Below are 27878 nucleotides of genomic sequence, written 5' to 3' on the forward strand. Positions count from 1 at the left end.
AAGTGTTTTCCAAACGACTGCATGCATTTCAGCACCATTTGAGTGTCCCCCTTAAAGCTCGACTTGGTTGAGGTCCCGTTTAGGGTGGAAATTAAACTTAGCCACTATAACAATTCTAACACGGCGCGGCCTGTGTTTTATATAATGACTCGAAGCTTAAATGTCCCCGCCGCTTTGCTTGGTCGCGTTTTTTTATTGAATTTATTCGAGGAAGAGGCCCCCCTCTGTAGTTTTTAAAATTCTAATTCCGATGAATTTTTGCCATTTTTGAGGCGAGTTTGGTTGTTTTTCATTAAATAATACTGGTTTAAAATAGCTTAAAGGGGTTCTGATGCGCTTGCCTCGGTATTTTGATACGTCAAGCTCATTGTAGATGGCGCCTCTAGTCCCGCTTTCAAGAATGCCAATGTTTCCTTTATAGATAGAAAAATGATTGAACGATTCTAAGTGATTTTTAAGGGATTTTTGGGCTGGTTCCTCTCTTAATCCGCGTAAAGGAGATGCTTATCGATAATTTAGCTCACGGAAATGAAATTCTATAAAGTGCAACGAGTTATTATTAATTATTTTTAACAAATTGGCATTCAAGTTTGTGTCCCAGGTCTCGTAGGTAGTAGGTAGTGTAGAATAGGGATTTAGGAAGCGGGGCCATTTTGGGGATGAGTGTTATAATTATTGGAGAATTTGAGACTGTAGGTGTATGACGTCGGAATAGTTGAAAATTGGCCCCAAAATTTACAAGAAATTTAAATGTAATTGGATGGAAACCTCAGAAAAATTGGGTAATTTTTATCTGAGAAAATCCTGGATTAGGGTTTCAATAAGAATACTTGAACTATTTTGATTCCGAAATTTTAGAGTGGCCCATCTATATCGATTCCTAAATTTTTTGAGTGGTCCTGTACCCTCTCCCCCTGTTCCTAACTTCCCACAACACTTGAGCGGTTCGGTTTGTATAAACTAGACATAGAAGTCTGAGAAAAATAGCCTAGGAGATAAAACCAAGTTAACCCAATATATGCAACGAGGTCTAAGGCTGACTACCAAAGTACGAATTCCCAATTCCAGAATAAGAGAGAGAAAAAGCTAACTTTTCTCCCTTCTCTACGGCCCTTTTTTATTCGGGGCCAGTTGCCGGCCCTTCCTAAGGTTCTGCTCGGGTTTCGAAATGAAATATGGCCAGTCAAGCACTTTCCGCAAGTCGGCTCTAATGTAAATCGCCATCAGAACAACCCTCCTCCGTGCTGACCCTTTCCCTACATTCGAATAACAGACAGAGAAATACCCTTAAACAAGAGAGGCAAACCTTTACATGAACCCTAGCTAGCTCTCCGTACCCTTGAAGTGGAAAATGTTTTCTTAACGACTTCGTTAATGCCTATTACCAGGGATGGATTTAATTTTAAACGTAGGAATGGAGAACAGAGTAATCTGGGCGCGCGTCAGAGTATTCCCGGACCCCCTTCCAAGGGACGGAGGGGTATGAAAGAAGAAGTGAGTCATAGCGACAGAGGTAAAAAGGAATTACGTATTTTTAGCCGTCCCCGTTAGCAACGTCATCAAAACGTAGTTTAAGTGAGCCAATAAGATAATTTAAACTTTTCGTTACGTGTTGTAGGGAGGGGCTCAATACTGGGCTATGAGTCGGACTGAAGTAAATACTAACCGTTCTCCATTCCTACTTCTAAAATTAAATCCCTGCTATTACCAAGAATAAATGCGAGAATGCCAGTTTCACTATAGGACGCGAAACATTTTGGAAAGTGAGAGAAACAGGTTTTGAACTTTGACCTCTGGTACCAAAAATAGCCGAGAACCTTGATTTTTTTCTAGGGGTTAAAAGTGGAATAAGACAGAAGAAGCCCTGAAATAGCATCGCTGACTGCACGCTCCCTTTTTTGCCTTAGCCTTAACCTTATAGCCCGCGCTTCCTTCACATTTGGAATATTGAAGAGGCCATAGGTAGTAACCTACACCATTGCGGCTTGCTTAGCTTGTACATATTCATTCGACCCCCTTCACTGATGGTAAAAGAGTATAGGGGGGATTATAGAAGGGCCATATTTTATCATAGGGGGTTGTACCCCTCTAGTTTTTCCCCGACCCCCGACCGACCAGCCGAAATTGGGGATGTTCTCCAGACAAGGTTCTAGGTGCTGATGCCTTCCTTCCTCCGTGGTGCGGCCGAGAATCGTGGCAGGATATGTATATTGGGCATCCCCCGTTGAAGGGGGGCTAAGACGCGTGATAGTCATTTACCTGACCCTTAATACATTGATCTTCTTTTTCTGACCAGGAGGGTGCTTCAATCGTTTTATATCCATAATTTTGCTTACTTCATAGAGCTCAGCGGTCCTATAATTCCTATAAAATCCTATATTTTTGAGCCTGGCCTATATTATCCTATAATTTCATGAAAGGTCCTATAGTATCCTATATTTTTGAACCTGCCCTGTAGTATCCTATATTTTTGAACCTGCCCTGTAGTATCCTATATTTTTGAACCTGCCCTGTAGTATCCTATATTTTTGAACCTGCCCTGTAGTATCCTATATTTTTGAACCTGCCCTGTAGTATCCTATATTTTTGAACCTGCCCTGTAGTATCCTATAATTTCTTTAAAGGTCCTATAGTATCCTATATTTTTGACTTAATTTAGTTTAGCATCAAATTTATCAAAATATAGCTCTTTTATCGAGATCACATTTGACTAAACATCGAAATTAATATTTATATCTACGTGCGAACTCGACTCTAAATTTAAGTGGAAGTATGTGCATTGGGGGAGGGAGGTTCAAGAGTATGTACAATTTGATCGGGAGAGAGATGGAGGGCACCCCATATATGCCGATATAGGGTGTATGGAGGGTAAGTTCACCCTGGACGTAGTCGATTGTGTAAGGTCTGTAATCAATGATACCGTAAAACCGGTAATTCTTGAAGCCCGCATCTTTCTCTACTATCTTATTCCCCCATCATCTCTTACTCCTCAGCCTCTTCCATCCCAGAGAAAGAGCGGATGGTGGAAGAGAAAGAGGGCGATATTCCAAGGAGGCGCGAAAAAGCGTCCCGCTATTCCATAGTCATGATTCTCTTAGACTCCCTCCCTCTTTTTTTATAGTATTGCATCCCAAGAATTTCGGACATAGGCTCGAGCTTCCATCTCTCAGCCTCTTACGATACCTATATATATAAACTCCAATCATAAGTAACGTGCAAAGAAAAAGAATGACTTTTATTCAAATAAAAATTGGGTTGATACTACTACAATTTGTTGGTTTTAAATATTGGAATTTAAAAATATTAGAGTTTGGAGGTACAAGAAAAATCTACTATACTTTATTGGACAGTCCAAGCTGACCAATATCGTCTATAATTTAACATTTACAATAGGAACAATTGGGCATACTTATAGATATGTTACTTATGGCTTTATTTTGAAGGCAGGCGAAACCTATTTCACCAGTAGATATATTTCAAGAGAAGAATCCTTGCAAATGAAATTTCTCCATCAGACTTTCATTTATTTATTCTTTCTTTATTTAGTTATTCCCATTCTAACTATATATGGACCAATTTTACGAATTTCACATCTTTTACTTCACACTTCGTGCCAAGTAAGGTATTTTTTAGTTTGGTCAAGTTTAAACCGTGCTATCTCCCTCCTTATATCAGATTGGTCTATCGATAAAGCCAGAACGCTTTACCAATACCATACACTTCTTTACTATTCAGAATTTATTTAATTTTAATTAATATTCAAACTAATTTTAGACTCCCGTATACACAAATTAGTTCCTTATAATTCATTTGACACCTGGAGTTTTAAAGAGAAGTCGACATTTAGTAGAAATTTTTTCGTCAACCAGTATTTTTGTAATCAGATTTTTGTAATTCGAATCTGTATCAAAACGTCTTGGGAATGGATTCTAAGAGGCTGGAGATATGATGGGAGGGTCAAAATCTAAGATGATATCCACGCCTTCCCCCTTGGGGCATGAAGGGGGGGGGGTACTGTTCCATCCTTATTTTTTTTATATTTTCATTCGAAAAATTCCATGCACCATCCGACAGAGACTAGTGGGTCCTTGATTTGGTCAATATAGAAGAAGGGGGAGGGGGGGTAGTATTGATTAGAAACTTTTCCTAGCCCCCTCTTGCTCCCCCGTTTTCCGGTTCCCGCTTTATTTTAACCCTCATCTCACCCACAAACCCCTCAGCATCCTTCTCAGGTTCTTATATATATATTTTTTTACTTTGAACCTCCACTCCCCTTCTTGAACGTGACTGGTCAGTTGAAATGAGTATTCCCTTTCTTTCCCCCCTCCTAAAGTGACCTCCCCCTCTAGTGATGGCCGAAGCTTGCTTCCTTGGGTAGTGTGTAGTATATGAACCTTCCCCCCCCTTTGAAAAAAAAACCTCCAGGCATTCGTTGGGGGAAGAGAGGCAGGCTGACCAGTCCGGCAATGTTTGACCAACCTCCCTATTTTAGACGCAATGGAATCGTCGAAATTGGATACTCTTACATTCGATGCCGGTAGTGTAAAAAATAAGGCGATTTTTTCTTTTCTGGGTGTGTGTGGGGGATTGTGGTGTTTCGGACGTTGCAGGCAGTCCACTCTCTGGTCCAGCTTTGAGGATGCTAAAAATAAAGGCCTGTGTTGTGAGGGTGAAGTTGCATGGGTTTCTTCGTATTTCGTCTTATAAGGGGTAGGGGGCGCTACTGGCCTTTGTTTTAAGCAGAGAAGCGTTACGTACCGGGGGTTTATAATTTCCTTAGAATAAAAAGAATGTGCTTTAGCTTTAGCTTTAGCTTTTCTTCTTTCTTGTAGCTTAAGGATTGAGTGAGTGCTGGGGCTATGCCATCATGCTTAGATTCAATCTGTTATTCTAAAGTTTAAACCATTATTATAATTTGCCCTTGGGGTCAATATTACGTTTTTCCTGTTTTAATTTGTGGTATTATGGGTTAGGAATGAATTAAATTCGACAGAAGTTATCGTCCATTTTATGTTTATTCTACTGCTTGCTGGAGATTGAATGTAGCCTTGATCCCATGTGGTAAACTTTTACTTATTTACAAAGTTAACAAGATTTTAGTGCTTATTACTAGCTAGGTTTCAATAAATACAGGATGCAGGGTTGCCACGGGTCAAGGAAAACCTGGAAAAGTCAGGGAATTTAAAAATGGGCCGAAAAGGCAGGGGATTTTAAAATTTTCAGCAAAGTCAGGGAATCTGATTTTAGTGGGTAAAATTTCTGGTGATAAGTCTGTATTGAAAGAGTAATGAAAGTTTCTCCTCATCCTCTCTTAACACAGAAAACTCTAGAGCAATCCTTAAAAATGTCTAGAATTGTTTTTATAAAGTAATTGATGCCTTTAAAAAATCTCTTAAACTGTTATTTATAGTTAAAATGTTTCTTTATAATTTTGGTGCAACAAATACATTGGAAAACTTAGTGTAGAGAGTTAATTTAATCATAAGCACTTAAAACGTGCTGTAAACATGTACCCTTTCGCCTTAAAAGGTCAGGGAAAATCTCAGAAAAAGGTCATGGAAAACCTGAAAAAGTCAGGGAATTTGGTTCTGAAAATTCCGTGGCAACCCCGTGTATGGATACCTTATTCTTTTATTTTTCCCAATTCAAAATTTTGAATTTAAACATTTCCCGCTTTCATATATAGGCATACTTTGTATAATAGTATATATTGTATCCCAAACCAATTTTACTCCCAAGAAGATATAGGATCTCGCGCGCTTATTGAATGCATCTAAATCGATAAGATTAAAGTCTACCCCCCCCCCTCATCCCTACCCCCATCGCGATTGGATACTGTATCCTGTATTACCCCCTCGATTCTTCCCTTGTGCTTAAGTTCCTCTTTAGGATTTTTTTCCCATTTTAGACCCACAAAAAATAAAGTCGGATGAAAGATTATCTCCCACTCCAAAAACCCTGATCGTACAGGACGCATTTTTATCCCAAGATCAGATTTGACCATGGTCCGAAGTTGGAAAGTATCTGCAGTAAGTTGCCATGGAATATCGTTGAGATAGTATTTAGACCTGGTATAAATTTATCTTGAAAAATAAATGGATCCCATCCCGTCCTTAGACTGTTTCTTTCGAAAATTGTTCAGTTTTGTTATTTAGACAATGAAAACGTGTGGTGACCGTTGGTCAGTCAGATTTACTTATAATATAATTTATATTTGAGGTTTTTTTTACAAATTTGATATTTTTGATCTTGGTGCAAAACTCTAGAGTTCTGTAAACAATCTTGTGCTAGATATGATATAATTTTGTTTATAAAAATAATTTTGTTTATAAAATTACGAGTATATAATTTCAACCTCCTTAAATATCCTACACCGAAATTTATATGAAAATCAGTTTATGACTGAGAGGAAAAGAGAAATCCCTTCCTAGATTGAAAGTGATTATAGTTTTTCGTTCTTCCGTTTGCCTTCTCTCTCATCTTTTGCTCCTGAGCTTCTTTTTTCTCCTTTGATCACGTTTTAAGTGGTAATAGTGAAGATGCGAGGAAGAGGAGAAACCGGGTAGGTGGGATATTATACACACCACCCACCGTAACTTCAAACCTATTAACGGTATTTAATTGAACAGTTTTCTTCCTCGACTTTATAACTAAAAGTCTGAGGAATCGTCTTCCGTTCTTTGACCAAATCCTTATTGACGAAGCAAGATTCAAACTCCCATCCCCAAATCTCCTATACCGTCTCGCAACTTCTTTTATTTGGCCCCTGAGCTTTCGCTTCTCAGTCAGACAGTTCAGTTCCTCTTTTAAAAAGACAATGCTAGTAGTATCTACAGGATTATTTTCCTCCCGTAGTCTTGTTTAGGTTTTATATTTCATGGGTATTTTTTTTTGACGATCCTAATATTGGGTTACTTACTTTTTCGACAGTCAAATGTTTATATTTTAAATTGTTTCTACCGCTGTTGGTTACAACGTGTAGGGCGGTTTAGCAAATAGAATACCAGTTGTTTCTGCATGTGGTATGGGCAAGAAGTGATATCTAGCTTATTAGGGAGAAGTTATAAGATGCTTAAGTATTCGCGCGCCACAGTCCCAGTAAAATAATAATAAGTAATTTTCGTCATTCGCGTCGCGCTGACGTGAATTTTCAAGAACCAATGAGATGCTGGCTGGTTGCAATTTAGAGGCGGCGGGGATTAACTCCGGACCTACGTTTGGACTGGAGATAAAGCTGGTGAAATTATGCCTTCTCCCTAATAAATAAACTAGATATCACTTCTTGGTATGGGTTTGAAATAATCAAGTTGTTTCTTAGAAGTTATCGTAAAGATTTGGTTAAATATTCAGGAAATAAAAAATGGGATTATTAAATTTTTTTCCAATGCAATAAAATCAAATATTTTTGTTTTTCGGAATTGGAATTGGAGAAACCGAATCACGTGTTCTGAATTTATATTTGGAAAAGGTCCACTCTATTTTACATGGCCAATTTTTCTTTGAATTCAAACCTTTAGGGCATCACGTTTTTATTCATAAGTTCGAAACAAGGCACTTTACGTAAATTTTTTTTCTTTTTCTTTTTTTCGATTTCAAAATATCCTTGCTAGGAGTTATAACTTACATAAACAGCTGGAGTATACGTGTTTGTTGTAGAATGTTTTTGCATTAAATATGAATGCGTTCCAGTCTGGCGCCCTTTACAATAACATCATTTGTTATTCGCCTCGAATGCAGTTTAAAGACGGACGACCATAGCATAAAATAGAACCCAATTTATTTACGCACCCCGTTTTTGATCCCTCGATTGCCTAAGTTCTTTTTTCTTTTTTTAAATATTGAAAACTTATTGTTTAGGAAAATGTTCTGCCTTTTCGTTGTTTACCACCAAAGTTTGAATAGTAACTGTCTCTTTAAAAGTAAAATAGGGTTAGCCAAAAATTGAAAAAGAAAGATAATTTCGGAATACGAAAACAACTCGAAAGATTAAATAGATTTCAAAATACTTTCTTAAGGTTCGTGAAATAGATTTTATAATGGGCTAATTATACACTCGTAAATATTTTTTTATTTGGCTTAAAATTGTTTGAATAAATAGGCATAGATTCTTTACTCGCTTTAGGCCAACTGTTAAGCCTAAAAATCCCCTAAAGAAATGTTGAGGGAAAGCCGGAAACGTAGGCTTAAAAGGTGGTCGCCTGACTTAACCGTAAGAAAGCGATTAATTTTAAGACGTTGGATTGTCTGAAACCACGAGCAACATGCCGTTCGTCGAGTGTCTTTTCACCTTACCACCAAAAAGAGAGAAAGAAAAAATTTCCCACCCCTTTCTCTCTCACTCTAACAACTCTCCATAGATAGCTAAACTCAGAAGTGAGATGAGACTAGAAGTGAAGGGCTCTAGCACTAGTGAACAAATTTGAGGATTTTATACCGCTTCCCACGCGCCTACACTACTGAGAACAAAATTGGTCGAGTTCCAAAAACATTTCCTACCCCCTTCCCCTCAACCTAAAGCGGCCGAACACGGACGCGGCTCCTTGAATCTAGTTCGGCCGTCTACCACCGCGAGCGTCTCACGTTTTGGAGGGAAAATTCAGAAACCGCTACTAGAGGGCCAACCGTTCTTGTGTTATCAAGAATATTCACTTTCGCCGAGTGAAGAATTTGGTTAGCTCAGTACTTCTGGTCTCATCTCACTTCTGCTAAACTTCATCTCGAAAGTTTTAATGAGCCTGTGATTTGATTTCTTTATCAAATTCAGTAGTAGCACTTAGTTAAGCCTAATCTTGATTGTACTCCGTTTGATTTATAATAATTTCTTATGTCTATGAGTAAGTAGGGCTCTTTAAAAGCGCGCCAAAAATCTCGCTCCTTTTCCCGCCATAAAAAGAAAGAAGTAAGAAACGAGTGATTTATGTTTTATCTCGTGAGACGCTACCCCTAGCTCCTCTTACCATTCATTACGGGTCTACCTTTTTATTTCGTTTACACCCCCTCATCCCCTGGTAGTCATCTGTCGACGCGTTTTTCGATACTGGACAACGCTGGTCACCTTTTCTCTTGTCCAAATCCTTTTTGGCACCTTTGGGACGCGATGGTCAAAGGGAAAGGTAGGAAAAATGAGGAGCGGAGCCCATAGCTGCCAAAAATAAGTTTTTCCGCTAAGAGTATACGCCAAGACTTACTAATAAATATGACCTATTAGCTATCTCTTCTTTCGAGGACCTTTCTCTGAGAGTTCGTCGTCTCGAGAGAAGTATTAACGGTGAACTTTGACCCTTCCTTAGTATGTTTATCTCTTGTATACCTATAGTATGTTTATTTCTTTTGGGAGAACATACAGTTTATATCCATTAGTGGTTGGGATATGAAAGTTGTATAAAGAGTGTATAGAGATTCATCTTTAATCTCAACCAGTGATGCACCATGGGTCAATCGATTTTTTTACAAATTTGGTACGTCATTAGATACGATTAAGAAACTAAAGTTTCCAAATTTTTAGCGTTAAATTTTTAGAATTTTCGAATAATTCCAAATTTTCAAAAACCCTTTATTTATAAAAAGATTTCTTTAATTTTTGTCCCCTTTTTATCTCTCCAAGTGACGATGACGTCACGGAGAGGTATTACACTGGATGTGTCTGTGTGTCTGTTATCGGGATCATACTTGGCAAATATCAGCAAACGTAGAAGTAATTGAGCTTTAAGATGAAGTATTTCTCTTCCAAGTTTTGAGTACCGCATAGCGAAACACTTTATTTTTTCATAACAAATTTATGAATGATTTTTAATGAAGTATAAAAGTTACGTTTACGTTTACGGTGTTCAGCCTGGCCGATTTTTGATGGCTTTCCGGAGATACGGGGGTGTTTTCATTGAGGTGTGTGCTCACTCTCTCTCTCTCTATCTATCTCCGCGGGGGTGCCTTGCTACCGTTAATTTTTTTCCTGTAGTAATTTAAAGTTAGTTCATCATGAGCGTGAAATAGGCGGCTTCTCTTATATTCATTCAATTCAATCTCGAGCCTTTTTGGAATTCGTTTTATTTTTTTTCTCTCTCTCTCTCTACCTGGTATTTATGATGGAAATCATGATTTTATGAGGCGTGAATTATACGACCGCACGCGCGCTTTTAATCGAGGGATTCGAATCTTTTCATATTTTTGGTGGTGGTAGATGGTATTTTGATTAGGATACGTTGTGAATTATACAGTAGAGATTGGTGTCGAACCCCTCGTTTAATGCTCCGGTAAAGTCGCAAATGGACTCACGCTATCTCGATACGAGTCATTTCACTTTTTCCAAACTCGCGTTATGTTATCATTGTGCTAATTTTTGTAAAATTACATAATAATCTGCATTTTTCATCGCGAGTTATAATCAATCCCTCCGGATGTCGCAATATTGCGGATAATATTGCCAATATTTTATATTCTGTGGCATTTGATTAATACCTATATCTTCCTGTAATCAAACGTGGAATAACCCACCCCGTTAGTTTTAATTACTTAATTTCATTTTCATTTAAAAGCTTTCTTATTAGACAAATAATTTATTTTCTATTTATTTATGTATTATTTTGGTTTAATTTTTTTCCTGATTTCTCGTAGTACCCTTACAACTAAACATTTCGTCATTAATTTGACCCCAAAAATATTTACAAATCGCCCCGTAGCGGCTTTATTCATTTTTAAATAGCGCGCGTATACCCGTTTCTTATTGGTTAACCTTAATGACGTCACTTAATGAGACACGCATAATTGGGCACGTGATTAAGCGACGCGCGAGAGATGGTTATTGCCTTCTTCTTCTTCAACGTAAAATTTCTCACAATAGAACGATTGTTTTGGAGTATAAATATTTTTTACGACTTTCCCCCTTCAGGAGAGGTTTTTCAAATTGCCTTTGTTTGATTAACATAATGAGATTCAAATTCTTCGTTTATACGATCTTCGCGTGCGCATCTCGCCTCTATTATTATATAACCCCTCTCCTTTCCCCCCACATTTCACTTCCTTAGTTAATCCATCTCATTCCCAAAGTTCAGTGAAGTTAAACAATTTCTTTACTTATTTTTTAAATCTAAAGAGTGAACATTGGTAAGCATAATATTATTATAGTATAATGCGTATTGGACGAATTAAGCTTGAAATATCCTAAATTATTTATGTTATATAATTGCCTATTCATTTTGACCTTCGTACTCCTTGCAACCAAATTATTTTTAATATAAACCAAAACTATATAGATAAATTAGAAATAATTAATGTAAAAGTGGGATGGGCTTTTGATTTATAAACTTTCACAGGGATATTTAACCAATTACCAACCGGCAGCACCACGTGGTGGTGGTGCTTTGATTCTCGTGACCTCGAATCGGTTCAGTTCCCTGTAGCGGTTTATAAATTAAAAATCAGCGTTAAAACTTAGAAATTCTATATAAAAATTTTTTGATAAATTTTATTTATGACTTAAATGTAATTTTATTTATCAATACGAAACGACTCGACGCGATATTGGTAACCTGGCAATTTCATTATCTCTTTAAATTACATATTCTCTTTAGTACTTGGTTTTGTTATCAATATTTTTTTTCTATGTTTCTCTTGGCCATGACAATAATTTTCATAATTTCGTAATTTTGTTAGTCGTGACCCCGTTTATACTTTTTTTTTTTTGCACAAGCACCCTTGCTCTTTCTCCTTAATTCCTCGTTAACTAAATTGATAAATTGCCAAAAATGTATTAGTATAAATAGCGTAAGACTGAGATAAGATTTATCTTCATTCTTCCCACTTCTAACAAAATTATCGTCTTTATCTGGATATATATTAGTTACAGTTATTGTATTTAGTTCACATAACAATTTTTAATATAATAACTGGGATAGATTTAATTTTAGAAGTAGGAATGGAGAACAGAGTAACGTGGGCGCGCGTCAAAGTCCCGGACCCCCTTCCACGGGACAGGGGGTATGAAAGAAGAGGCGGGAGGGTCATAGCGACAGAGGTAAAAAGGAATTACGTATTTTTCGCCGTCCCCGTCAGCAACGTCATCAAAACGTAGTTTAAGTGAGCCAATAAGATAATTTAAACTTTTCGTTACGTCACGTGTTGGAGGGAGGGACTCTATACTGGGCTATGAGTCGGAAATAACTGAAGTAAAAACTAACCGTTCTCCATTCCTACTTCTAAAATTAAATCTATCCCTGATAATAATTTATGAATTTCATATCTCACCAATGGATAAATAAATTTTCTAAAATGTAGGGCGTTGATCTTATGACGCTCTTCGAACCATATTGGGGAAAAGAAGACCCTCATCAGAAACGTTTCCCATATATTAGGTTAAAGGGGATGCAACTGCTAACATTTGGTAAACTTGTACTAATGTAGCGCCCTGGCGAAAGTCCTTGAAATTTTAAATAAGTTAATAAGGCAAATTTTACCCCCAAACCGGTACTACTCGAATTCGATTTGTTACATCAAACACGGCGATAAGAAAAAAAATGTAAAGCCCTAGGCAAAACGAAACGGAATATTGCTGCAATAATGTATTTTTAAAAACTGTTCATAATTTTTTTTGTTTCAGTATTATCATATAATTTCAAGGTAGTTTTCATTTTCTTACCAAAAAAAAATTGATTGAATCTCTGTTTGTTTTTATACATTGTATCAATACATAGTTTTACCATTTACCCAAGGAGTCCACCCTTTTTGGAGGACAAAATAGTCTACGCTGTTGTCCACGAGTAGCCTGGCCTCCATGTGTAATTAGTATGAATCGTCTTAGCCTGGAAACTATGAATACGTCATGATCTGTTGTACGGTCCAGTATGAAGGAAACTTAATTTTCACTAAAAGGGTTAGAGAAAATTCCTCTCCTTTCTCTCAGCGTCTTTAACTTCAGTTCAGTGTTGTCATCACCTCTGTGAGACAAGTTAATCAAGTACTGATTCAAACTGAACTGCCTGCTAACTTATCTCTCTGTATGTAGTATCTTAGCTCTAGCTCACAAACGTCCTGGTAACACTGGGTTTAAAACTTTGTTATGGTTTTCAATTGCAATATTTATTACATTGTACCTATCATGTCCATTACAATTTACAATTATACAAACAAGGAAAAAAAAACCATTTAGCCTGGTCCATTATAGAAGCTACGCGGATCTGTATATTTTTTTCTATAACTAATTTAGGCGTGTTTAATTATTTTTTTTCACGTTAATGTTAATGAAGTACAGGAGGTCATTGCCGGATGTACGTTAAGTATTATTTATATAACGAGGAAATGATTCTAAACTTGGCTTTTGGTCACCCCGAGAGAAGGCCTCTTTTAGTTAAAATTCAAATCGTATATACAGATCTTGCCAGGAAACTTGTTAAAAATCCATTTTTATCATTAAAAATCCATCTTCCCTGATTTTAAAGATGTTTAACGCGAGAAATTACATTTGATAAATTCCGATCACGGTTAAAGGCGCCGTCTTCGCCGCCATATTTGACGATTCCAAGAACAGGAAAAAAAAATTTAATATTTAATAATATCGAGTTTAAATGAAAGATACAAAAATTAAAAATCAGAGGACGTTTTTTATTTTTTTCTTTCGTTGCCACGCATCGACAATCAGAGTTTGTGAAAAAGTTAAACGGTATACACCTTAGGGATCCAATCAATTTTTTTTTTACATTTCGTTTCTAATTTATTAATATAAACATTTTACCAACCGTGTTTAAGTTAATTTAAAGTGAGAATGAAGACAGTATAATAAGAATTTATGTCCCTTGTATAATAATGTAGCCACAAGGTTGGTTTTTAACACGTACAAAAGAAAGGTTACTGAATATTAACAACACCTCGGTAATTTAATTATGGTGTATATTATGTTAGGGATGCGTTTGGTGTTCATCGAGGGGTAAGTCACTCTAATTAAATTTGATTCAAAGGTGTAGTAATCTATCAATTTCAATATCTGTAACTTTAGTTGCTTTATAGGTACATTGATTCTACTATTTCTGAAAGGTGTAATCGCACCAAGGATGATGGGGGGTGGATGCGTAATCTGAGAGAAATCGGCCCACTAACTGTGGAACAACTTAGGTCCGGTTGGACGCTAGAAATTAGGGAGGAATACTCGGAAAAATGGCGGGCGGTCTAGGTCAGACGAATCGGTAAGACCGCCCGCCATTTTTCCTTGTATTCCTCCCCCATTTTCTAGCGTCCCACCGGACCTGAGCCGTTCCACAGCTAGCGGACTGATTTCTCTCAGATTACGTATCCACCGCCCATTATCCTTGATCGCACCTTTAAATCTGAGCTTGATTCATAGACATGTTATATTTCCAATTTCCTTTAATTATTACTAATATTTTATTGCTAATTTCCTTTCTGCTATATTGTAAATATTATAGTTCATCTAGAAGAATCATCTCTAGAAGCATGTATTTCATTCTCCCTTTAAAACCAAAAAAAATTATCAAACATCGTTTGGAATCCGTTTCGCCAATTTCATTTCAACTTGAATTTGGATTTTTCTTGGACCATCAGTCAAATGAATGCTTATTAAAGATAAAGGCAGGCTTAATAACCCGACGTCATTTTGCGCAAATTCGAAAATCCAAATTAGTAAAAGAAAAAAAGAAATTAGGGGGGGGGGTTTCGCGGCGAGGGGAGATTGATAAAGAGGCATGAAAAAAGGCGACATGACTTTTATGCCGATGACCCTCCTTGCAGGTAGCTCGCAACCAAGCCAAGTTGTAACCAGAAAAAATATCAAAGTTGATTCCAAATTCATTTCCCACGTTTCGCAACGATGAACCTTGCAAGAGTGCCTCATCAGTCCAATGGTGGTGTATTCCTTATATAGCAGAAGGGATTGATGTAATTATACACAGCACTATGCTGATAGCGAACGAGTTTTTAAATAGGGAGACACGCGATTGAAACATCAATATACGCAAATTCATAACGGGCCCCTCCCCTAATATGATTGAAGAGAAATATTTTGTTTCTAAATGATGGGTTAACAAAATGATTTCAGTCAATGACTTCTTTTATCTATCAAGTTCTGTCCGTATATGGTCATGGTCTTTTTTACCGTTCTATAAATTTGCATTTTAGTTTAACCACTGTTTCCCGCTAGAGGCGCCGTTTTTTTTAGACTTTTTTGGATCGAATTCAGGGGAAAAGTACGCCATCACTGTTAAAGCTCTCGTGTTTATAATTAAGCGGGAATCTGCTGATAAACAGCGCCATCTAGGTTAAATATTAGTCGACGCTCTATAACCTAAAGTCCCGCCACCATGCACTGGCCGTGATGGATTAAGGAGGCACTGATTGAATTCTTATTAATAAAAATTGAAAATTATGCCATCTTTATTTAAAAGTTTGATTTCCTAACCCTAACGGAATAGAGTCATGACCTACTGTGATTAACCTTCCTTGGTCGAGTCGGGTTACGAGTATGGAAATAGCTCCACCAGGTAACGCGGCTTTACCAGAAATATGACGACAGTGCGCGTGCTCGTAGAAAGTATCCTTTCGACCCATACTTACCTAAAGCGTTATAGGGTTACGATACTCGTAGTTTTAATCAATCTTCGCTTTTAACTCGAAGCCTTTAATTAAATTTTGTGATTTAATAATTATCTAGTTCTATACGTGCCTACCATCTGCTTTAAGGTTCAATTTACAAAATAGCCCTAGCTGATGCCTAAACTGGGGATGAAAACTTGAAAAAATGTTTAGTGTTCTTTTTTGCTTACGTAACTTGGTTACTTGAGCGTGATTAAAATTTGGTTATAGCTCGGTGGCGTCGATCAAAGCTGTAATTAAGTTTACAGGTAGATACAATGTCGCGGTCGCCATCCCCAAATTATACATACCTTTTTCTAGATTAATAATTGGTATTTAGTATATATATAGAAGATCGATTGATACCTTATGAATTTAGATATTTAAAGGGTTGAAACAAGTGGATTTTATTATTTTCTTTGGAATGAAAGACTCGGCTCGACTCTACTTGCGTGTTCAAACAACAGTTGGATAAATCAAATATGATAGATAAAATTAACTGATTAATCTTTCAAATCCGGGTTCAATATATATCCATAGTATAATAATTACAATTATACGTGTAACGTTACGTATTTGATCGCAAGGAAATAAAATTGAAATATGATTACATTACCCCCGCGTATGTTTAAGTCTAATAGATACTTGATATGTTCAATTGATGTATTGTTCGTGAACCCAAACCGATATAGATAGAACCTACTATTTCATTGTTTCCTACTATCTTAATTACATTATGTTCGGAAAATTTATACGGAGTTCGGTTCGATGATCGTCTTTAAGATTTTCTTCTTGTGCTTCTTCTTTGCTTGTACCGCGTTGGTTCGTTTCAACCCGAGTTGACAATGCATTGGAAACTGCGCGTACGTTACCATTAATTTCAAGTGAAGATGATTCAAAAATACTATACACTTGGTTAATATTGTACATTGAACGAAAGGAGTTTTTAACAGAAGTCCCCGGAAGCTTGAATCGTTAATTGCATTTTATTTTAAAGAGAGAGATGGAAAAAATTGATGATTTTTATAGATAAGAAGGTCCACAATTTAAAGGTGTATTGTTACTCGCGTTTTTCTTTCTTGTGTATTAACAGGGATAGATTTAATTTTAGAAGTAGGAATGGAGAACGGTTAGTATTTACTTCATTCCGACTCATAGCCCAGTATAGAGCCCCTCCCTCTAACACGTAACGAAAAATTTAAATTATCTTATTGGCTCACTTAAGCTACGTTTTGATGACGTTGCTGACGGGGACGGCAAAAAATACGTAATTCCTCTTTACCTCTGTCGCTATGACCCGCCTCTTCATTCATATCCTTGGTCCCGTGGAATGGGGTCTGGGTCTTTGACGCGCGTCCACATTACTCTGTTCTCCATTCCTACTTCTAAAATTAAATCTATCCCTGGTATTAGTATTGAGGACTTTAGTTTATTATTTGCTAGTTTTTAAATATGATTTAATTTTCTCTAAATTCACATTAAAAGATTTGGCCCATATAATAGACGTAAAATTGGTTTCCCACTGAAACCACTGTACTTCGATCCAACCACCCTATTTTAAACACCCTGTATCTAGTGATTTAATACTGCCGTTTATATTTGAGAGGGAGCGAGGTAGGTAGGGGAAAGCTTAATATTATTTATGAGGGAACTTATGCGTTTATTAACTAACATATTAGTTAGTTAATACTTTACCTGGCTCAGGTGCTGAAAAAAAAATACTATAAGAAATAAGCAATTTTTTTTTAATAAATGGAGCGGTTTTTGCTGCGTTTGGAAGGCACGCTTTTGATGGTTAATAGCAGCTGGACCCGCTGATGAAATTTACTACATTACGGGCCCCTAATTCGTCATAGCCATCGTGTTTTTAGGATTTTAACCAATCAGCGCGAAATAATTTTTATTTATCTGATCGTAGTGTTAATCTAAATAAACCGCACTAACAAGATGAGTTCACGAGGGCTTTTTTTTATTATTTAAAAAAAAAAACAAAATTGTTTCTTACATAATTTTTAATTTTAGTTCGTTATTTTGAAATTTTGAAATTTGAAGTTGACGTTTACGATATAAACTTTTTGTAAGTTTAAATTAATAAAATTAACTTTTTATCTATAAAATATTGTGGGCCTCAACCGGTTTAGCCAAAAATATAATTATTAAATTTTTATAATTTAATTTTTAGTTGAATTTTATAAATTCTAACGTGAATATTTGGTTCGTAAATAGCATTATAAGTTATGCTCCATAAATTTGTCACTGGTTACTGAGAGCTTTTCATGAAGTGACGTAGGTGAAATGTCATAAGATTCTCGTAAAGCGACGCCTGGTGAGGCACTGTCAAAGCTTTCGTTCAGATTGATGAACTACAAACCCGAATGTTGTCACTAGTCGCGTTACGAAGTATAGGTAGTTTCATACTTATGCAACATATGATTATAAACTTATGGTAATCGCGCAGTTTATTCCTATATACAACCTGCTATATTGTTGCAACCGCTGTCCCACTTTCACCCTGCTGCAGTTTTATTTAAAAAAATCCTTATTAATTTTCTTATAACATTGTAATTTACACTTAACTAACACCGGAATAAATATTCATTAAAAATTTTGTATTCCACGTGAATATCGTGAAGCTAATTTTTCTTAATATGTAGAAATTGGCAGAAATTATAATTTCTTTCTTATTACGTGCAGAAGTTGAGTGAGAGGCCCACCGAAATTATTAGCGTGGGGAATTTTAGTTAAAATATGCCAGGCTTTCAAATTGAAGGAAAATTTTTTTACGCAACCTAACGTAGATGCTATGTTACTTTGTACAACCAATTATGGCTGCCAGGCAAATATTCAATTTTTTTTCGTAATAAGTATCAACCCCCCCCCCCGTACCACCCCCCCCCCCTGAAAAACTCTTGACTTTTAGTGAAACGTAAGTTTAACCTCTGAGAGATTTTAGGTTTTACGAGTTATTAAAGCACTCAAATCATAACCCGGACGGCAAAATGTCACAGAACATTTTTGACTCAAAATCGTGCACCTAAAGAACATCCCCCATTAATTTATGCAGGGATGGATTTAATTTTAGAAGTAGGAATGGAGAACAGAGTAATGTGGGCTTCCAAGGGACGGAGGGGGGTATGAAAGAAGAGGCGGGTCATAGCGACAGAGGTAAAAATGAAATACGTATTTTTCGCCGTCCCCGTCAGCAACGTCATAAAAACGTAGTTTTAGTGAGCCAATAAGATAATTTAAACTTTTCGTTACGTGTTAGAGGGAGGGGCTCTATACTGGACTATGAGTCGGACTGAAGTAAATATTAACCGTTCTCTATTCCTACTTCTAAAATTAAATCTATCCCTGGTAAGACATAAGAACTTATAATTATTCACCATCTTAAGTGGCATTGATATATAATTATAAAATTAATTAAAGCTGTAGCATGTTTATTTCATCAATTCCAGTACATAAACATTAATATTTAAATTTGAAGGTGTAGGTTGCTGTAACAATCGAGGGGTTTTTGATGTATGTGTCTTGAGCAACTTGTAATTTATTTTTTTTTTCTAGAAGGATAAATTAGTATGCGGGTCGAATATAAAAACGCCTCTCTATATAAGTTTTGGTGCTTGGGTCTTTTTTGACTATATGCAACAATTTTATTCGAATAGATTTGGCCACCGGGTCTTGAAGATTTTTTTTTTTTTTTTTTTTACTTTTATCTCGTCGTCGTATAAGATGCTTAAATTTTAACGCTAGCTAAAAATCTAGGTAAGTTAGAGGCCCTAAACAAGGGACGAGTGAAAGCGCTCAATGTACGGACAGAAATGAACAGATAACAAATTTCAATCTACTTTATAAAGAAAGAGAGAAAGAAAAAAAAATGCCAGCTTGAATTATCTAGATTGAAATTTAGAAACTGGATTTTTTTTTTATTTTAGATTATGATACTCGTTGGGGATTAGTTAAGGGAGTTTTATTTTCCAGGGGGCAAACTTACCTCATAAATATGCCGATTAAAGTTTTTAATTATAGCTGATGTTGAAAAACATTTGGGAATTTAAAAACATATTTGTATATATATATTTTTTATTATATTGAATGATTGAACTTTAATTGGTCAGTGGCAAGATCAAACTTTATACTACGAATGGGGTATCTGATCAGAAATGTATTTAACTAATAATACCTACGAAGGCTTAATTAAAAGAAAAGAAATTTATAAGACACTGTTTATTTATTTATTTATTCATTTATTTATTTACTAGCTATTACACGCGGCGTCGCTCGCGTATAATAAGAACTTCCATCTAAATGATATAAAGAATGGGTAGATTTTACTGATGACTAATATTTTTGTAGCACCCTAGAAGCTAAGGCACTCGGCATTGCCCGTCAGCCCGTCGGGACATTTTTTATTACTTTTCACTCAGGTATTATTCCATACAGAAGAGTTTTTAAGTTTTTGGCCGCCATTTAAAAAGATGGCAACAAATCGAACCCAAAAGACCATTCAGCCCGTCTATAGGTTAAAGGAAAGCAGTGTACTAAATGTTTACTAAATCGGTTGAAAACGCGGACTTTGTTGCATAGAGAAGATTTTTTTTTACATTTTTGGTCGCAATTTTTTAAGATGGCGGCGGATTGGAAAAAACTTTCTTAGTACGCGCCTACTACTTATGAGTAACGTTCCTGCAAATTTTCAGCCTTCTAGGGCAAGCGGTTTAGGCTGAGCGTTGATTATCAGTCAGTCTGTCAGTTAGGACTTTGATTTATATAGATATAGATTTAATTTCAGGTAAATAAACAATATTCATGATGAAATTAAGGTACTACCGTAACTACCGTAAACATTTAATCCTCGAATATTGTTTTTAAGTCAAACATAGTTAAGAGGGTTTTTTATTGTCAGTTTATTTCGATATGGTGAAGTTTGTATAGTAAGTAGCCTCGGGTTTTATAAAATTTTCTTTTGATTTGAGTGGTTTTTTTTTACTTCTCTTTATCCTCTGTGGAAGATTACGGGGTTACATACTTAAGAGATTTCAAGTTGGATAACGTTTCCATCAGAGGTGGGTTTTCTACACACTCTTTTCGCGCGCAAAATGTGGGTGCCATTATAGAGGCCAAAAAAATGGATAGAACCCCCGCTTTGGCAACTTGTTTTGTACTCGTTTATGGAGGATTTGACCCCTTAATGGCGGCGGCCCGATAGGAAGGGTCTATAAGACTATCTAGTAATGTAGGAAGTGTAGTTTAAACCGCGCCTTTTTATATTTGCTAATTGAAATTTATACTTTGAAAGCTTCCCGAGGGAGAGTGCGTTTAGTGCAATTTACTTTCCTTTGAGTTAATTAAGAATGCAGTAATTAGTCAAATACGTTAGGACTAAATATCCATAACAATTATACCAACAAGGTATGACTCAAAAGGACACAAATGTTGTATGTTTATTATGAATATAAATGAATTTGCATACCAACAACGCCATATTAAGGAATGAAACTACACGTTTTCTTTTAACTCCTCCCATTCTGCCCCTTAAGAAAGAAAGAGTGAGTATGAGTTGTTTATCCAAGTTATTAGCATGGAGGAAGGATACGAGCTATGGGCTCTATAGGAGAGGCCAACTAATAGGCGCGAGAGAAGCCAAAAAAGGGTCACGGTGGCGCCGCCAGACGGCGAGTAAAGTAACTAAAGTTCAAACAAATTATTGCTCTATAACGTGTAAAAAACAGGTATTTTTGGGAAATCGGAAAAAAGACAAATTTCTAGCATTTCCTTTATTATTTTTGCAGTTAGGAGCGCTGCAATCAATTATTAACCACACGTTTCGCTTTGTTGTTCCGGACATGGTATTGAATATTCATTAAAACTTTAGTTACTTTACTCGCCGTCTGGCGGCGCCACCGTGACCCTTTTTGGCTTCCCGCGCGCCTATTAGTTGGCCTCTCCTATAGAGCCCATAGCTCGTATCATTCCTCCATGTTATTAGTATGAATTCCTGTCTCTACTCATAGCGTAATCTGTTTATATTATTTGTGCATCGCGTTACTTGATTGATGAAGAGTTATAATGGCGGATATGCGGGTCTTACTGAGTGAGATTAATGTTATTTTCTACTGTAAAGTATTTTCAAGTTCTAGAACAACTCATTTAAATACGTTTAAATAACACTCGTGAAACGATCCCTTTGGTTGGCAAATTAAAGTGGTTGACTCTTATGTTATTGAACATGGGAGTATTTTACACTTAAAACTATGTGAGACTTTACCTTTAATAAAGAAAATTAACATTTAAAGTTATCAAACACTCTTGGAAACGTTTCGACCTCGCAACTTGTCTTAATTTGATTCCTGAATTATTTACTAACTAGTCCGATTGGACCATTCCAACACGTTTAAGGACGATTACCAAATTTTTTTTTATGTAATATTCAACGCATGAACGATATATTCATTAGCCTAGGAGCCAAAACTTCCAAAAAATAAAAAAAAATAAAACAGGAATAAAGGGCCTCACAAAATATTTTATAATTCAAGTTTAAAAAAAAAATGTACCATGGGCCTCTGAAATTCGCTAAAAAGGACATTTGCTTAAAATGCCTTGAAAAAAATAACATCACCTGTAAAATATTAAGCTATATACAAATTTTCGTATATTTTAATAATTAATCATAATTTCCTTTAATGACTGGTATAAAAAATATTAAATACATTTTGAAACTTTTTTGAATTAATTTGTATTAAGTTTCAACCTTGAGTAGAGTATTTTAAATATAATTATACATATTTTACTGACTAGGAGGATTCATACCATTTTCACAGGGAGGCCAGGCTTCAGGTGTTACACAAGGAGGTCTGACTCAATGGGTGAGTCTAAAGCTAGGCCTCCGTGTGTAAATGGTATTAATCCTCCTAGTCTGTAAACTAGGTATAAAAATAAAATTCCTCTAGATAGTGTTGAAACATTTGCAGGCCAGCAACAAACAGTCAATACTTCCTCTAATTGTATTGGGAAACTGATCAATTCTACTACACTTTATGAACTTCTGATCCTAAAATAATTTCAATATCACGCGTTTAATTATACCATCACCATTATGCAAATTTAATCAAAGACGTGAAGAAAATCACTTTTAATTGCAATTTTATGGCGCCGTGCTTAATCACGCATAAATTAATTAAGTTGTAGATGTTGCAATTGAAACAATATTTTATGGGACGTTTCGTAATAAGACATCATTCGATAAGAAGGGTATATACATGAAAATCGAATGATCAACAAGTGTTTGACTTGCCTTCAATAGATGGTGGTGCTTACAATAAAAGAAACCATTTATATTCAGAAAAATATACGTGTTTAGATATTTCTCCTCGGGGCGCCCTAGCCAATATTACACAAATGTGGGGAGGAAAACCGAGTACAAAGAGATGAAACAGCGGGCCCATCTTATTAGATCCAATAGGTATAGAGCACCCTCTGCATGGGGATTAAAGACAAGATGGTAAACTCCTTGTTTAAGAGCTTCGCAGACATTTTTAGATACAGCGTCCGACTATGAAATTTCCCCCTTCTTTTGGCTCGCCTGCTCAAATTGGACATAAGCCAAAATATTTTTCTAGACTATACCAAGAAGTGATATCTAGTTTACTAGGGAGAAGTGTTATAAGATGCCTAAGTATTTGCGCGCCATAGTCCCAGTCCCCCTTTCAAAATACAAGGGGGGGTGGAGTGATGTAAAAGGTGGCCGGGCTATTTCGCCTCTCCTCAGTCGGAAAATACAAGTAATTTTCGTCATTCGCGTCGCGCTGACGTGAGTTTTCAAGAACCAATGAGATGCTGGCTGGTTGTAATTTAGAGGTGGGCATTAATTAGCTCCGGACCTACGTTTGCACGTACTGGAGACAAAGCTGGATATGTGGCGCAAATTTATACCTTCTCCCTAATAAACTAGATATCACTTCTTGACTATGCTTTGTAGTTGTGCCATGCAATATATTTATTTATTAAATACTTGAAGCTTAAACAGATAAGGTACTTAAGACTCCCCGGCATGGATGAAGCTAAAAACGGGAGTGTTTGTACTCCCAACCTTTCGCTAATGTCCCTTCCCGCGGAAACCATCGGAGAAATAGCCAAACTCATTCAAAAATATACAAAAATCATCCATCAAATGGGGAGGGGGGAATGAAGGCGGGAGAGAGGGGCTACAAAATTCAAATCAAGGGAGCTAGGGGCAAGCGCCCAATACAATCTTCAATCGCAGCTGGTGGGGCTCCAATTGGCCCACTTACACAATGGCTTATAGGGCACCACCACCGTTTAGTATAGCGACCCCCTCCAATATCAAATCGATCACCCTCTCTTATAAGCTATAAGATTCAAGATTGTCCCAAGAAAATCTGGGACCCTATTTGGTATTAATATTAAATGGGAGTCCAGAGAAAGATATTACCATTTTTCTGAAATACATCAATCCGACGTTGCTTAACTTTTCGCGATTTTCTTATGGACGTTTGCTAAACTTTGCTACTTTTTTATTGATCAATAACTTTGAGTTAATATATTTTTTTTTAAAATAAAATTGGATATGTTTTGGAGTTTTGGATAGAAAATAGATTGATCGCGATATTTCAATTCTTCAAGAAGGTTTATTTAAATTGTTAGGAATTTTTTTTTTTTTTGCAATATACGACTTTCGATTCAAACGCGTTGAAACCAATATGGAATTCAATTGAATTGAATTGAATTGAACGGGGATACTCGCTAAGCAAAAAAAATATTTATATATATATTTTGAACTTTTTGATATTGAAAATTTATGGTAAGGTAACGGTACTCGCCAATATGGCTCGTGAATTTTAAGAAATTTAAAATTCAAATAAACAGTAAACTAACCCTATATAATAAAAGGTATTGATTTTCTTTTTTTTTCAAATCGTAAAAATTCCTTCTTTTTCTTTAAACTTTTGTTTTGTTTTTAAAATAAATAAACCTGTAAGGAAATAAGATATCTTCTAAAAAAACTATTAGCGCCTAGCTAGCTTTCTTATTTCTAAACTAAAACGGGTTATCTTTTTTTTTTATTCGATAAAATATTTTAAAACATTCTAGTTCGGGTCAATGAGGCCCACTTGCTCCCTAATTCCTGACAAACTTCATAGTATCAAGAAAGATTTAACTTTGTGTCTTAAATAGATTATGGATAAAATTAATAGCTAAATTATTTTCAAATCTAGCTCTTTCGCTTTTGATAAAATATTTCTTTGAATTATATCAATTTCTTCAGGAATGTTGATAAAAACAGGATTGCGATTTTACGCGTTTAAATTCCGATAAAAGCAATTCGAACAAAGTTATTTGTTTATATTAAAACTAGCTGTTACCCGCGGCGTCGCTCGCGTGTAATAAGAACTTCCATCAAAATGATATAAAGAATGGGTAGATTTTTACTGTGACTAATATTATTAGCACCATAGGAGTGAAGTCACTCAGCGTTGCCCGTCAGCCCGTCGGGACATTTTTTATTACTTTTCACGCGGACATTATTCCATAAAGAAGGGTTTTTATTTCTGGCCGCCATTTAAAAAGATGGCAACAAATCGAGCCCAAAAGAGCATTCAGCCCGTCTATAGGTTAAAGGAAAGCAGTGTACTAAATATTTGCGAAATCGGTTGAAACGCGCGGACTTTGTTGCATAGAGAAGATTTTATACATTTCTGGGCGCCATTTTTTAAGATGGCGGCGGATTAGAAAAATATTTCTTCGTACGCGCCTACTATTTATGAGTAACGTTCCTGCAAATTTTCAGCCTTCTGGGGCAAGCGGTTTGGGCTGGGCGTTGATTATCAGTCAGTCAGGACTTTGATTTATATAGATATAGATCAGTTACGTTTAATCAGGCGAAGTGACCAGCCCCTCGAGTATCTTTTCATATACCCTTAAAGAATCTTATAAATTATTTTGAAAATAAATGAACATTTTTTAAAATCCGAATTTTCTTCACGTATATTGAAAGTTAACTTTTCGCGATCCAGTTGAAGTTTGCTTTTAAACCGAAGTTCGTTTATTACGTTTCAAATGGTCACAATATATCTTAGTTATATAGTTTAAAGAAACTAGTTTGGCACCCATAGCTAATTAGGGATGAATCGGGATCTCCATCTTGTTCAACTTCAACTCAATTTCTTCAGCCTTTTTCAAAATAATATAATATAAAAAAAATAAATAAATCTTCAAACTAAATAAAAAGTGAGAGGTTCCGTTTTAAAACAGCGTTCGAAAATTGTTGATTCCATGCAGTTGGTGGTCCCCCCTTTATCTATACCCTTAATTTTCATCTCTATGTCTAGTTGCCTTACCTACGGAGGGATTCTCAGTTAATTAAATTGAATCTTGTTTTCCTTTAACTATAATTATAGAGTTTAAATATATACTTTTATTTCCCTTGGAATAATTATTCATTATATTTTGAAAGCATTTGTTGTTGTGCTAGAAATATATAGTTGAAATGCGAATGATAAACCGCTATCGAATTTTGTGCTGTATTTTAAATTTAGAGATAAAGCCCTCGTGATACTATGCATTTCTGATTATAATAATTAATTCATATATTGTTTTGTTCTTTTATATTCTTAGGTTATTTAATTGCAATTATAATAATTATTTTAATTTTTGGTTATTTTTTTTCAAAGATGTCGGATATCTGTCCTATTTTTTAATTCGCCCACGTTTTGGAGATTGTAAATTGTAGTCCTTGGGACTTTTGTCCAACACCTCAGGCTCTTGTTAGTTTGTTGCATAAAATAGCTTCATTATTGTATTATATTAAATTATTTAATTAAGATTTTCATAGAAAATTGAATCATTATTTTTATTTTTATTTCATAATTCAAAGAGGCCCATTGTTTTTGTTCAAATCGAGAGTATAATTTTACTGTCAAGTCTTTTATTCACGGGTGTATTATTGTATATAATCGGTAGCTTCTATTGGTTTTTCGTTTTTGTTGAAGAGGTTCATTCTATATAATAATTCTCTCACTCCTTCTCTATTTGACGCGTAATTGGCAGTTAGGCCTTTTTTTTAGAAAACATTCGTTCAAAGGGGGTGCACCCTCTACCGGCGGCAAAAACCCTTCATTAGATACCGATAGCCATCTCACCTGTGTTTCGTTTTTGAAAAGCTTTGACAGGTCTGTCCGCCTCCATCGCTCGCGCAAACTTACCACGCGCTCTCCATGCTCTATAATTGCGCCAAAACTATTATTTCCCGCCTTTTTCAGCGACCAGATCTTTTTTTCCCGCCAAAAAATGGCAAATGCGCGCGCTAATTTGAGCATTACAAAAGGCGGTAAATAAAACCCAATCACGCGAGTATAGTTTAATCGCGCGCGAAAATTGACGTAGCGCGTGAAGTTTGTAAGAATGAGATTGTACATAATTTCGCGCCATTTTCACGCTATATTTGCGGCAAAAAAAATATCGTACGTAACTTTGACGATAAAATACGTATTCTGGGAGAGTAATTTCTCGGTAATTTCATGTAAATGTGATTGGTTCAAAAATGCGGGTGCTTATATACAATACTTCTTTGTACCATGTAATTAATTTAGCTGCTCGAAAGATGTTTTTTTCGCTTCATGTAGTAAACAAGTTAATGATTTATATATTTTATTATCGAAAATTATCCAAGCATAAGAAATTTTGAATCAGTAATTATTTAAGCCTAGAAAAAAAAAAGAATTTTCTCAAGGCTATGGACGTCTCTGAAGACAGTTTTTTTTTTTTCATTTTTTGAAACTAGGAATTAGTTTAAATATAAAATGTTTGCTACCAGAGTTAAGTCCATGTCTGTAAGATTACTAGTTCCTCTTTATAGGGGGTTTTTTAAGCCCCAAATTTATGACTTTTAGGGGGGTTGTAATCTTTATACTATATAAGACTGGGTAATAATATATCTACGCATGGTCAAAGATTGTAGAGAAAATTGTAAAATAAAAATAACAGAAATTAAATAACACCTTTTAAGCGAATAAGATTAAAAATCGTTAGTTAATGTTACCAGCGTTTTAGTGCAGAGCACCCTGTTTAACTGTTGTAGACATTTGAGGTTATAGTTTCCTTAAAAATGTTTTTAACCCCGGGGGTAATTGAAAACCTATTCAAACTGAGGTCAATTTATGAGATATATTGCAAGGACCGACATTTTGTCTATCTCTTTTTTAACTGTATCGCGAATCTACTTATGCCTATCTCGATTGCATGACAACGATTCTTAGGTTTGGTATCGTTAATCATACTTATATGCA

The 27878-nt window shown here is 35.8% G+C and overlaps 1 protein-coding gene across 1 annotated transcript in view; it reads left to right on the forward strand.

The window, feature by feature from the left end:
* The window catches only part of LOC149661311 (uncharacterized), a 190939-nt gene that overhangs the window by 7903 nt on the left and 155158 nt on the right, over positions 1–27878 (forward strand). The gene's annotated exons all lie outside the window — the stretch shown is intronic.

This window comes from Phalangium opilio, unplaced genomic scaffold (assembly GCF_054372755.1).
Source record: "Phalangium opilio isolate 3A_F unplaced genomic scaffold, DU_Popi_V2 ptg000070l_1, whole genome shotgun sequence".
NCBI classification, from domain to species: domain Eukaryota; kingdom Metazoa; phylum Arthropoda; class Arachnida; order Opiliones; family Phalangiidae; genus Phalangium; species Phalangium opilio.